This window comes from Aethalodelphis obliquidens, unplaced genomic scaffold (genome assembly GCF_003676395.1).
Source record: "Aethalodelphis obliquidens isolate GAN/ISIS:26980383/991018 unplaced genomic scaffold, ASM367639v1 scaffold13, whole genome shotgun sequence".
Lineage (NCBI taxonomy): Eukaryota > Metazoa > Chordata > Mammalia > Artiodactyla > Delphinidae > Aethalodelphis > Aethalodelphis obliquidens.
In genome coordinates, this window is record NW_020837957.1 from 451,086 (window position 1) to 463,097 (window position 12,012).

General features: G+C 37.8%; 1 non-coding gene across 1 annotated transcript; it reads left to right on the forward strand.

The window, feature by feature from the left end:
- The first annotated feature begins 11,422 nt into the window (after positions 1-11,422).
- Positions 11,423-11,495, forward strand: TRNAG-CCC (transfer RNA glycine (anticodon CCC)). Its single transcript has one exon. It is a non-coding gene; the product is annotated as a tRNA-Gly (tRNA).
- The last annotated feature ends 517 nt before the right edge of the window (positions 11,496-12,012 follow it).

The following is a 12,012-nucleotide window of genomic DNA, read 5'->3' on the forward strand; positions in this document are numbered from 1 at the left end:
GTAATACAATTTTCCCAGTACCATTGAAAAGACTATCCTTTCCCTGTTGAATTGCCTTAGCACCTTTGTTGAAAATCAATTGATCATAGATGTAAGCACTTATTTCTAGATTTTCAGTTCTGTTCCATTGATATATAGGTCTACCTTTATGCCAATACCACGTAGTCTTGATTACTCTAGTAAATTTTGAAATTGGGAAGACAAATCCTCTAAAATTTGATATTGGGAAGGATAAATCCTCCAACTTAGTTCTGTTTTCAAGATTGTTTTGGCTATTCTGGTTTCCTTGCATTTCTATATCAATGTTAGAACAGTTTGTCATATGCCCATGCTTGAATTGATTGACTTAGGGGATGAAGAATTATGGGCCAGCCTAGGTCTATGGTCATAGAGGGGTGGGGTCTGAAGAAGAAGGGAAGGTGTGCCTAGTGAAAAAAGCTAAGACTAGAATAGAGTTGCTGTGTCTTTCTTTAATCTTTATTCCTGGAGAGAACAAAAGGTTGTGTAATGGAGGAGGGCGGTAAAGAGGAAATTTGAACTTCCTTGCTAAAGATCAACAGGTGTGGATAAGAAACACCTGATTTAGGATTTTTTGAGGTAAAACCAGTGGAACCTGGAGGCTGAATAGATATTGGAGGCAAGGGAGAGGGGGAAGTAGATTGCTCCAAGGATTCTTGTTTATTCAATTATATAAGATCAGTAATACAGGTAAACATAATCAGTATATATGTATATCATATTCATAGAGTGAACGACAAAAGCAACATGATCATCAATCATACATTTGAAAAAAATCTAATGCCCTTGCATGATAAAAAAAAAAACACTCAACAAACTAGGAATACAAGAGAACTTCCTCAAACTGATAACAGACATCTATGGAAAACCCATAATGAACATCATACTCATTGGTAAAAGACTATGGTCACTAGTTGCCTGATACCTGGCCCTGGGATCATTTAGAGCAGGGGAAATATTGGCTTAGTGTGTGAGAGTTAGATAAGGAGATGGTTGAGTGTATAGACTCAGTATTGTTTGGTTTACATATTAAACCCGTGCTCAATTGGCAAATTGTTATTATCTTTAGGAAATAGCCAGCCCTTGGAGGGATATTCTCTCTCTGGGTCTGGAAGGCCCCCAAATGCCAGAGCATCAAGAATACAGAAAATAGGGACTTCCCTGGTGGTGCAGTGGTTAAGAATCTGCCTGCCAATGCAGGGGACACAGGTTCATCCCACATGCTGTGGAACAACAAATCCCACATGCTGTGGAACAACTAAGCCCATACGCCACAACTACTGAGCCTGCATGCCACAACTACTGAAGCCCACGTGCCTAGAACCCATGCTCCACGACAAGAAAAGCCACAGCAATGCAAAGCCTGTGCACCGCAACGAACAGTAGCCCCTGCTCACCGCAACTAGAGAAAGCCGGCGTGCAGCAACGAAGACCCAATGAAGACATAAATAAATAAATAAATAAATAATACAGATAATAAGAAAATATAAGTAATATAATATTTGCCCTGTGATGAATGGATGCCAAATAGACAAACAGAATCTAAGAAAATACAGTTAGAAAAACTTCACACTTACTAGGATGCTATAATCAAAAAGTGAAAAATAGGGACTTCCCTGCTGGCACAGTGGATAAGACTCCGCGATCCCAATGCAGGGGGCCCGGGTTCAATCCCTGGTCAGGGAACTAGGTCCCACATGCATGTCACAACTAAGAGTTTGCATGCCACAGCTATGGAGCCAGGGTGCCACAACTAAGGAGCCTGCCTGCTGCAACTAAGACCCAGCACAATCAAATAAATAAATATCTTTTTAAAAAGTGAAAAAATGATGTCATAGTAAGTGTTGGAAAAGATGTAGAGAAGTGGGAACCTTCACACATTTGCTGATGGGAATATAAAATGGCACAGTTGCTGTGAAAAAGAGTTTGGCAGTTCGTCAAAAAGTGAAACATTGAGTTACCATATGATCTGGAGTGGAGTTAATTGAAAACAGGGATGTAAACAGACACTTGTATGCCAATGTTCCCTGCAGCATTATTCACGTATCCAAAAAGTGTAAATAATCCACATGCTCATCAAGAGATGAATGAATAAGCAAAATGTGGTATATCCATACAACAGAATGTTTTTCAGCCATAAAAAGGGATGAAGTACTGATATATGCTACATCATGAATGAACCTTTAAAACTATATGCTAAGTGAAAGAAGCCAGACACAGAAGACCACGTGTTGTATGATTCCATTTATATGAAATGACCAGCATAAGCAAATCCATAGAAACAGAAAGTATACTAGTAGTTTCCAGGGGTCAGGGGAAAGGACAAATAGAGAATGCCTGCTTAATCAGTATGAAGTTTCTTTTTAGGGTGATGAGAACATTCTGGAACTAGATAGTAGTGATGGCTCTACAACACTGTGAATTTACTAAATGGAACTGAACTATATATTTTGAAATGGTTGAAATGGTGAATTTCATGCTATCTGTATTTTACTACAACAACAAAAAAAGCAGCACCAAAAAATAGTCCATCTTCTGCTGGGTACTTTAGGTCTGAATGTGATAGCTACAACTTTAGGAGTTACTAAAAGGGCAGAATGAGATAATATATGTAAAAGCTCCAGTCACAATAACAGGCACCCAATACATAGTAGCAATTACTATTCTGAAATAAATGAATATTAATATGTAGATATTTGGGTTTATGACACAATAGAATAACTGTCTCTCTACTAGCAGCCATAGTATTACCCACTATCATGAACTTGAAGTAAAAATGCCACTTTAATTTATAATTGTCACTGATGAAGCAGTAGAAATGACTAATTAATTAATTAATTTTTGGCTGTGTTGGGTCTTTGTTGCTGCGCCACAGGCTTTCTCTACTTGTGGCGAGCAGGGGCTACTCTTCGTTTTGGTGCGCGGGCTCCTCATCGCGGTGGTTTCTCTTGTTGCAGAGCACAGACTCTAGGCACACGGGCTTCAGTAGTTGTGGCACACGGGCTTAGTTGCTCCGCGACATGTGTGATCTTCCTGGACCAGGGCTCAAACCTGTGTCGCCTGAATTGGCAGGCGGATTCTTAACCACTGTGCCACCAGGGAAGTCCCTGAATCTTACCTCTTAAGCGCAAACCTTTTGGGTGATAAAATAGGCAGTATGACTAAAGCACTTCTGATGTATACCAAAGTGGGATGGTTGTCTTGAGGAGAAGTATATGTGTGATTATTTGAGTTGCCAGCTAAACTAGACAATTTTTCTTGGAATGCCATTTTTTCATGAAAGAGTAACTGACAAACCACATTTATTTAGATTTGGCATTTGACAGAAATTTTTTAAAAAATGAGTGAAACGAACCTGTTACTTCAAGGAAAACCACAAGAATTTTAAGTGAAAATTAGAATGTTGGAAAACTAGTATCAGCCACTGCAAGCTTGTCAGCTTCCAGATACTTAAAAGATCTTTTCTGACTAGAAAAGTGCACAGGTAAGGCACATGCCCACCTTAGGACTTTTGTACTGCCTGCACCCTCTACCTGAATGCTCTTCCCTCATATCTACTTGCCTCATTCCCTTATCTCCTTTAAATTTTCATTCACATGTCACCTTCTAAATGAGATCTACCCTGACCACCATTTTAAAATTGTAATCCATCCTTCAGGACTCTTGGTCCTTCTTTTCATCCTCTATTATTTCTTCCTCTCTCCACCTCCCTATAGGACTTATCACCTTCTAGCATTCTACATAATTTACTTGTTTCATTTTTTGTTTATTCTCTGTCTCAATCCACTAAAATGTAAGCTCCTTGAACAGAAATCCCTGTTTTTGTTCAGCTATAACCCCAACATCTAAAACAATGCCTAGCTCATTGTATACAGTCCAGACATACTCATTAACATTAACAACTGTTTGTAATAATAATATTTCATGTTAGCATAGTCATAAAACGTTAAGATTATACATCAAGTTACTATGGGTCATTAGTCTGGTTGTGTTATATATTCTTTAATGTTTGAATTTTTATCAAACACCTGGGTTATTTTAAAAATCAGAATATATATATTCTGAAGTATACACATACTTCTATGCCACAATAAGACTTTGTATCTTTATTAAGTCCTGTTCACATTCTGCCTTGCTTTATAATTTAGTATGTACATACTTGTCTTCCTCAGTAGATTTCTAGCTCCTCAAGGGCACGATAATATCATGTTCTCCTAGGCACCTGACCAACTGAGTGCGTGACTGGCCATGCCTCAAAGTCTAATCATTTTCAAAACTAGAGTAAATTCATTAAAAAACTGGCTTTTGGCATTCAGAGGTACAAACTTTGTGAATTATTAAGTAAATAATATCCTTTAACTAAGTACTGAGACTTAATAAACAAGATCCTTGCCAGCTTTCGTGTTTCTGTAGAGAAGTCAAAAAGAATTACAAGAGGTCGCTTCTGGCTGTCTTTTTACTTTAAAATATATAAATTGAAGCTTTTTATAATTTTATTTAAAAACTAAAGTTTTTGTGATATCAATATTTAATATTAATATTAAGTTAGTAGTTCCTTTCTGAACATTCTCCCAATTCAGACTTTGAGTTCTGGTTTTTGGTTCAAGTGACAAACTGCCGGTATTAGACTCTTTCCTCTTCCTCCAAGCTCACTGAATTCCTTAGTTTCCAAACACCCAAAATAGTTTTCTATCAAAAGAAAGAGAGAGAGAGAGAGAGAGAGAGAGATTATTTTAGATTCAGAAGAATCTGAAATTGGGTCAGGCTGAAATTTAGACTTAACAGAAGTAATGTTTATGAGCAGTATTTAACTTGCTGTTTTTCCCTGGAAAGCAGTGTAAGGTGGAAAAAAGAGCACAGGTTTAAAAAAATAATGTTTAAAAACAGTTCGTAATAACATGGAAAAGTGCTGTATGTTTTAATGGTAAGCGAAAAGAGCTGAATAAAAAATTGTAAAGTAATCACAACTCTGTCAAACAAACACATGAAAAACTACATTTAGAAGGAAAGATACCAAGAAATACAGATCAAAATGTCAACAATGGTCACCTTTAGATAATAAAAATAATTTATTTATTTATTTTTACAGTAGGTCCTTTTGGGTTATCTATTTTAAATAAAGAAGTGTGTACATGTCAGTCCCAAACTCCCAATCTATCCTTCCCCTGCATCCATCCCACCTGGTAACCATAAGTTCATTCTCTTAAGTCTGTGAGTCTGTTTCTGTTTTGTAAATAAGGTCATTCGTAACTTTATTTTGTTTTTTTAAGATTCCACATATAAGTGATATCATATGATATTTGTCTGATTTACTTTACTTAGTATGATAATTTCCAGGTCCATCCATGTTGCTGAAAATGACATTATTTCATTCTTTTTAATGGCTGAGTAATATTCCACTGCATGCATATATATATATATATCTCACATCTTCTTTATCCATTCATCTGTCGATGGACATTTAGGTTGCTTCCATGCCTTGCCTATTGTAAACAGTGCTTCAATGAACATTGGGGTGTATGTACCCTTTCAAACCATGTCTTTCTATGGATATATGCCCAGGAGTGGGATTGCTGGATCATGTGGTAGCTCTATTTTTAGTTCTTTTGTGGACCCTCCATACTGTTCTCCATAGAGGCTGTACCAATTTACATTCCCACCAACAGTGTAGGAGGGTTCCCTTTTCTCCACACCCTCTCCAGAATTTATTTTTTGTAGATTTTTTGATGATGGTCATTCTGTGTGGTGTGAGGTGATATCTCATGTAGTTTTGATCTGCATTTCTCTAATAATTAGCGATGTTGAGCATCTTTTCTTGTGCCTCTTGGCCACCTGTATGTCTTTGGAGAAACATCTATTTAGGTCTTCTGCCCATTTTTTAATTGGGTTGTTTTTTTTTATGGCATTGAGCTGAATGAGCTGTTCATAAATTTTGGAGACTAATCCCTTGTTGGTCACATCATTTGCAAATATTTTCTCCCACTTTGTGGGTTGTCTTTTCACTTTGTTTGTGGTTTCCTTTGCTGTGCAAAAGCTTTTGAGTTTAATTAGTCCCATAGATAACGAAATTTTGAGTGATTCTTTTTTCTTACTGCTTTTCGGCAGTTTACAATGATTTACAATCTCTATATATTTTATTTTATAATTGGAAAAAATAGTAACTTTCAAAAGAATGGAAGGAATAAAAAGAAGCAAAGAGAGAAAAATGTGCATTTTGAATTCACGCTTATCTAAGTTCAAATCATCTGAAAACTGAGACATGTTAGACAAGCCAAAGAGTATGACTTTTATTACCCACTGGATTTCAGGTGCCTTAAATACATCAGTTCTGCCACTAGCCCCAAGCAAGAGGAACCATGCCTTAGAGCAGCAGTCCCCAAGTTTTTGGTACAAGGGACTGGTTTCATGGAAGACAATTTTTCCACAGATGGGGGTGGAGGATGGGGGAGTGGGGTGGGGAATTGTTCCGGCGGTAATTCGAGCGATGGGGAGCGGCTGATGAAGCTTCGATTGCTCGCCCACTGCTCGCCTCCTGCTGTGTGGCCCGGTTCCTAACAAGCCGCGGACCTGTACTGGTCTGCGGCCCAGGGGTTGGGGACCCCTGCCTTAGAGGGCTCTACGTGTAATATGATCACAAAAATCATACTGAAAACACAGGAGTATCTTTCTCACTCTCTAACTGGCTCTCAAAACTAACCTGGCGCCACCCTTCACCCTAAACAGCTGTTCCTGTCACTAACATTGTTCAGGTCCCAGGAAAATTCTTCTCCACATCTTTTGCCCTACAAAAGGCAGCTCTATGCAAATGCTGTAAAGTTCTGGGATTTGCTGGGAGCAACATCAAATATAAATACTGCTTCAGAGTATGGAGAGGATTTGAGTGGCAAAATACTTAGGTAAGAAAAAAGACAACTTGTCAAATCTTATGTTTCAAAAAGCATGAATGCCATAGATTCCTGTATAGCAGAGACTCATTCCACAATAGAGCCAGGCATTCATTTTCTTGCTTCTGTTCCTATTCCAATGTGTGGTTCCAAGTTAATTACGAATTAGCCTGGTATTTGCAACAGTTGTGTATGGTGACTGTGGTAAATAGTTCTAAAATGGCCTACTGTGATCCCCACCTCCTTGTATGTATGCCTTTGTGTAATAATCTCCCCTTGCATGTGGGCTCAGCCTGGCAGATTGTTTCTAATAAGTAGAGCACAGGAAAAGTGATGGGGTGTCACTTCCATGATTGGCTTTTAAAAGAATGTGACTTCCACTTTGCTAGCAGACTCTCTCCATTGCCTTCTTGGCTCACATGCTTTGATGAAACAGGCTGCTTTTTCGAGAGGCTCATGTGGCAAAGAACTGAGAGAGGCGATGACCAATAGCCAGTGAGAAACGAAGGCCCTCAGTCCAACAACCTGCAAAGAACTGAATCCTGTCAACAACCACTGAATGAACTTGGAAGCACATTTTTTCCCAGTCATATTTTCAGATGGGATCACAGACCTTGGCTGACCTTGACTGCAGCTTTGGCAGAGACCAGGAAGCAGAGGACCCAGCTAAGCCATGACCAGATTCCTAACCCACAAAAATTGTGATAATAAATATTGTTTTTTAAAACCACTAAGACATGGATAATTTGTTATACAAAATACATGATTAATACAGTGGCTGAGAAACATTTTGCAATTTCAAGCATTATATATTACTCTTTAAATGTATGGATATGCATATTTAAACATAAAATACACTTTTTCATAAAAATATGATTAACAATGTTGAACACCTTTTCATGTGCTTTTTGGCCATCTGTGCATATCCTTTGGAGAATGTCTATTCAAGTCTTTTGCCCATCTTTTAATTGGATTATTGTCTTTCTGTTGTCTATCTTTAAGTTCTTTATATATTCTGGGTACTAGACCCTTATCAGATATATAATTTGCAAATATTTTTTTCCCATTCTGTGGGTTGTCTTTTCATTTTCTTCATAGTGTCCTTTGATGCATGAAAGTTTTTAATTTTGATGAAGTATGATTTCTCTATTTTTTCTTTCTTACTTGTACTCTTGGTGTCATCTAAGAAGCTGTTGTCAAATCCCAGTCATGAAGATATACCTGTATGTTTTACTCTAGGGGTTTTATCATTTAAACTTTTATATTTAGATCTTTGATCCATTTTGAGTTAATTTTTGAACATGGTATGAAGTAAGGATCCAACTTTATTCTTTTGCATGTGGAAACCCAGTTGTTCCACCACTATTTATTTGTTGAAGAGACTATCCTTTGGCCATTGAATGGTCTTGGCATTCACTGCTTTTTTTCTCTTCAATTATTTTATTGTGGTAAAATACACATAACATAAAATTAACTATTTTAACCATTTTAAGTGTACAGTTCAGTAACATTAAGTACATACACATTGTTGTGTAACCATCACCACATCTCTAACACCATTAATTCACAGAGTCGAAGTTCTGGTCCACAAACCCTTCCCTGTAAGAGGTTCAATGCTTGCAAAAGAATTTGTAATAAATCAGGCCTCCCAGGATGGCTAGCTCCAGAAAAAAAAAAAAAAAAAAAAAGAATCCATTTTATTTTACAGAATCCATTTTACCTTACAAAACTGAAACTCTATATCCATTAAGTAATGACTCCATTCCTCCCTCCCCCTAGCCCCTGGTAATCACCATTCTACTTTCTATTGCTACGAATGTGACTACTCTAGGTACCTCAGGTAAGTGAAATCCTACAGTACAGTTGACCCCTAAACCACATGGGTTTAAACTGAATGGGTCCACTTATACTCAGATTTTTTTCAATAGTAAATACTACAGTGCTACAGAATCCTTGGCTGACTGACTCTGTGGATGCAGAACTGTGGTTATGTAGGGCTGACTATGAGTTACACGTGCAGATTTTCAAAAGCGCGGGGATGGGTGCCCTAACTCCCTCACTGTTCTAGGGTCAACTGTATTTGTCTTTTTGTGATTGGCTTATTTCACTCAGTATAATGTCCTCAAGTTTCATCCACATTGTAGCATGTGTCAGAATTTCCTACTTTTTTAAGGAGTAATAGTTCATTATGTCCATACACCACATTTTGCTTATCCATTTATCTGTTGATGGACACTTGGGCTGCGTCCACCTTTTAGTGGTTGTGCATAATGCTGCCATGATGTGGGTACACAGCATGTGCTGCTTTTTGTTAGAGAGAAAAACTTTTCCCAGAAGCCCCCCATAGCAGATTTTCCCTCACATCTCATTGCCAAGAATTATCTCACATGTTCATGCTTAAACCAAAAGAAATGGGCCACAGTGTTTGATTTAGGGTTCCATTGTAAAAGAAAGATGTGAGTATAAGTCAGTAAGTTACACTTTCTGCTGTCAAGACTAGTGAAGTCTACCTGCACAAGTTAGGGTGAACGTCAGATTTATATAGGATTTCTGTTTTGAGACCTTGAGGCTAGTGAATACTTCCTCATATTCCTGGCATCCTTGGTCATCATCTTTCTTGTGTGTTCTCACATGTACTTCCTTTCTTATGACCCAATCTCCTGCTACTTTTCTCCATTCAAAATCTTTCCATTGTTTCTCTGATGCTCTAATTCACTACCTCTGGATTCTCCTCACAGAGCTTTTGCCTCACCTTCTGGTCTTAACAAATGCTGACACTTCTCTGAAGATTCTGTCCCCCTGCAACTTTCTTGAAAGTATGTCCTATTGTCTTTTTGGTTTCATTTATTCATGAACACTGGGTCCAGAGGTGAGTTCAGCTCTCTCCTTATTCTTCAATGTTACATCTAAACAAGTAACCCTCTGTTTTTATGTAAAAATCCCGTTCCTTGAAAAATTTCATGATATTTACATATATTGTTCTCCACCCTCCCTCATTTCTGTCACCTTTTGGCTTCCTGGTTACTAGCTCAGATGCCCATCCACCTGGCTCGTAATCTTATCCATGCCTATGGTTTCAACTCTCACCTAAAGCTAGTGAGTCCCAAAGCAATATATTCAGCTCAAATCTTCCTCTTAAGCTCCATATCTAATTGCCTCCTGGGCATAGTCCTCTGATGGTGTTTAAGCATTCCTAACTCAACATGTGGAAAAGTGAAAAAACAGAAACCTGGGAGTCTCCTTTGATTTCTTCCCTCCTTCGCCCCTCCTCTTATTTCTATTGTCCTAATATCTTTGACCAGTTTTTTGCTCTTCCCTTATTACTATTTATTTCAGGTCTCCCATTTTTTAAAACCTGAATTATGAAAACCATCTCCTAACTGTTCTTTCCAGCCCAAGCCATTCTCCATAATCCTGCAAGCAGCAGCCTAAAATGCAATTTAATTATGTCATTCCCTAAATGGTTTCCTTTATAACCAGATTAAAGTTCAACACTCTTATCATAGTATACAAGTACCACTCCCCAACTCTCATGTTCCAGCTATAATAAATTTCTGGGTTATCCTAAACAGGTCGAATCTCCCTCTTCTGAAGCTAGTTAACTATATTTGTCATTTAAGTTATCTTAGGACTTCGTCCTTCAGGATCCCTCAATTTGAGAATAACTGACACTCCTTGTTCTCTTAATACCCTGTTCTTCCCTCTATCATAATGTTTATCACACTGTGAGCCGTAAGTTACTTCTCTGAATTCTTTTCATATTTCCATGAATTAGCACAGTGCTGGGTGTTCAGTAAATATTAGCTGTGAATAGATTTTGTGCTGCATTTCAAGGCTAAGGTTTACTTTGTAGCACTTGCTGAAGTGTGGTTACGAAAGGAAAAGGAAGATGGAATAATATTGCATGTAGGGGGGAAACTGAGTCCGCTGAAGTTGCTTTCAGAATTGTGGGAATTCAGTACATGTTTGTAGGCTGAGGCAAAGGGGGCAGTGGAAAGAGTGAGCTTGAGGATGTAGGAGAGGGGATAGAAATAAGTTCACTTGGAAAGGAGAAAATGTTTTCACCAAGTTTTCGTTAAAATAATTTTAATAATTTCCACAAGGTATTCATCTCATCAAGGCTGAGTTCAATTTATCTCAAAATAACGTTCCTGATCAGTCATACATGGTACATGTTTACTTATTAAACAGGACCTTCATCTTTCTCTGGGTCCTGGAGGGAGATGAATAAGAAGTATACTCGGTAGAAGTTAAGAATTAAAAGTTTACTAGCAAAAACCTGGAGCTGTGTCACAATCAATGCTACTAGAATGGCTTCTATGTTTTCAAAGTACACACCTGGGATATGATGAATTTTGGAAAGGGCTTGACGCTTAAGATGAGTGTTTTAAATATATATACGCACTAAGCAGTGAATTGCTGTTTTTCATGGTTTTTAAATGTAGCATTCTATTAGTCAAATATTCTGGTTTTAATATTTAATTATACAATCTGATTTATTAATTAAAATAATAGGGACTTCCCTGGTGGTCCAGTGGTTAAGACTCTGCACTCCCAATGCAGGGGGCCCGGGTTCGATCCCTGGTCAGGGAACTAGATCCCGCATGCCACAGTGAAAAGATCCCGCACGTGGCAATGAAGATTCTGTGTACCGCAACTAAAACCCGGGGCAGCCAAATAAATAAATAAATATTAAAAAAAAATAAAGCACGGGTGTTAAAAATAGCTTACATATGAATGAGAAAGGAGTTTTCAGGGCCTCCGTCATCACCATGAACTCCCACAAGCACTGATGGAGAACTAATTACTCTGTACAAAGTACGGTGCTTAGAGCTGAGCAGGACACAGATGTTTAAGATGTAGCTCCTGTCTTTTAGAAAGTATATTCACTACTAAAGAGTTCCAGTTAAACAAATGCATAAGTGATTATTGAAAGTTGATGTTGAAGACAGTTTCTAAATACTTAGAATGCTATCTGGTTCAAATATAGTAGCATATTTTTCACTAATTGTATGATTGACATTATTTAGGTACTTTCTAAAAATAGGGTTATGGTTTATTTTTAAAACTTTCAACACCCTGACTAAAATTTTACCTTCAAAAAATATTT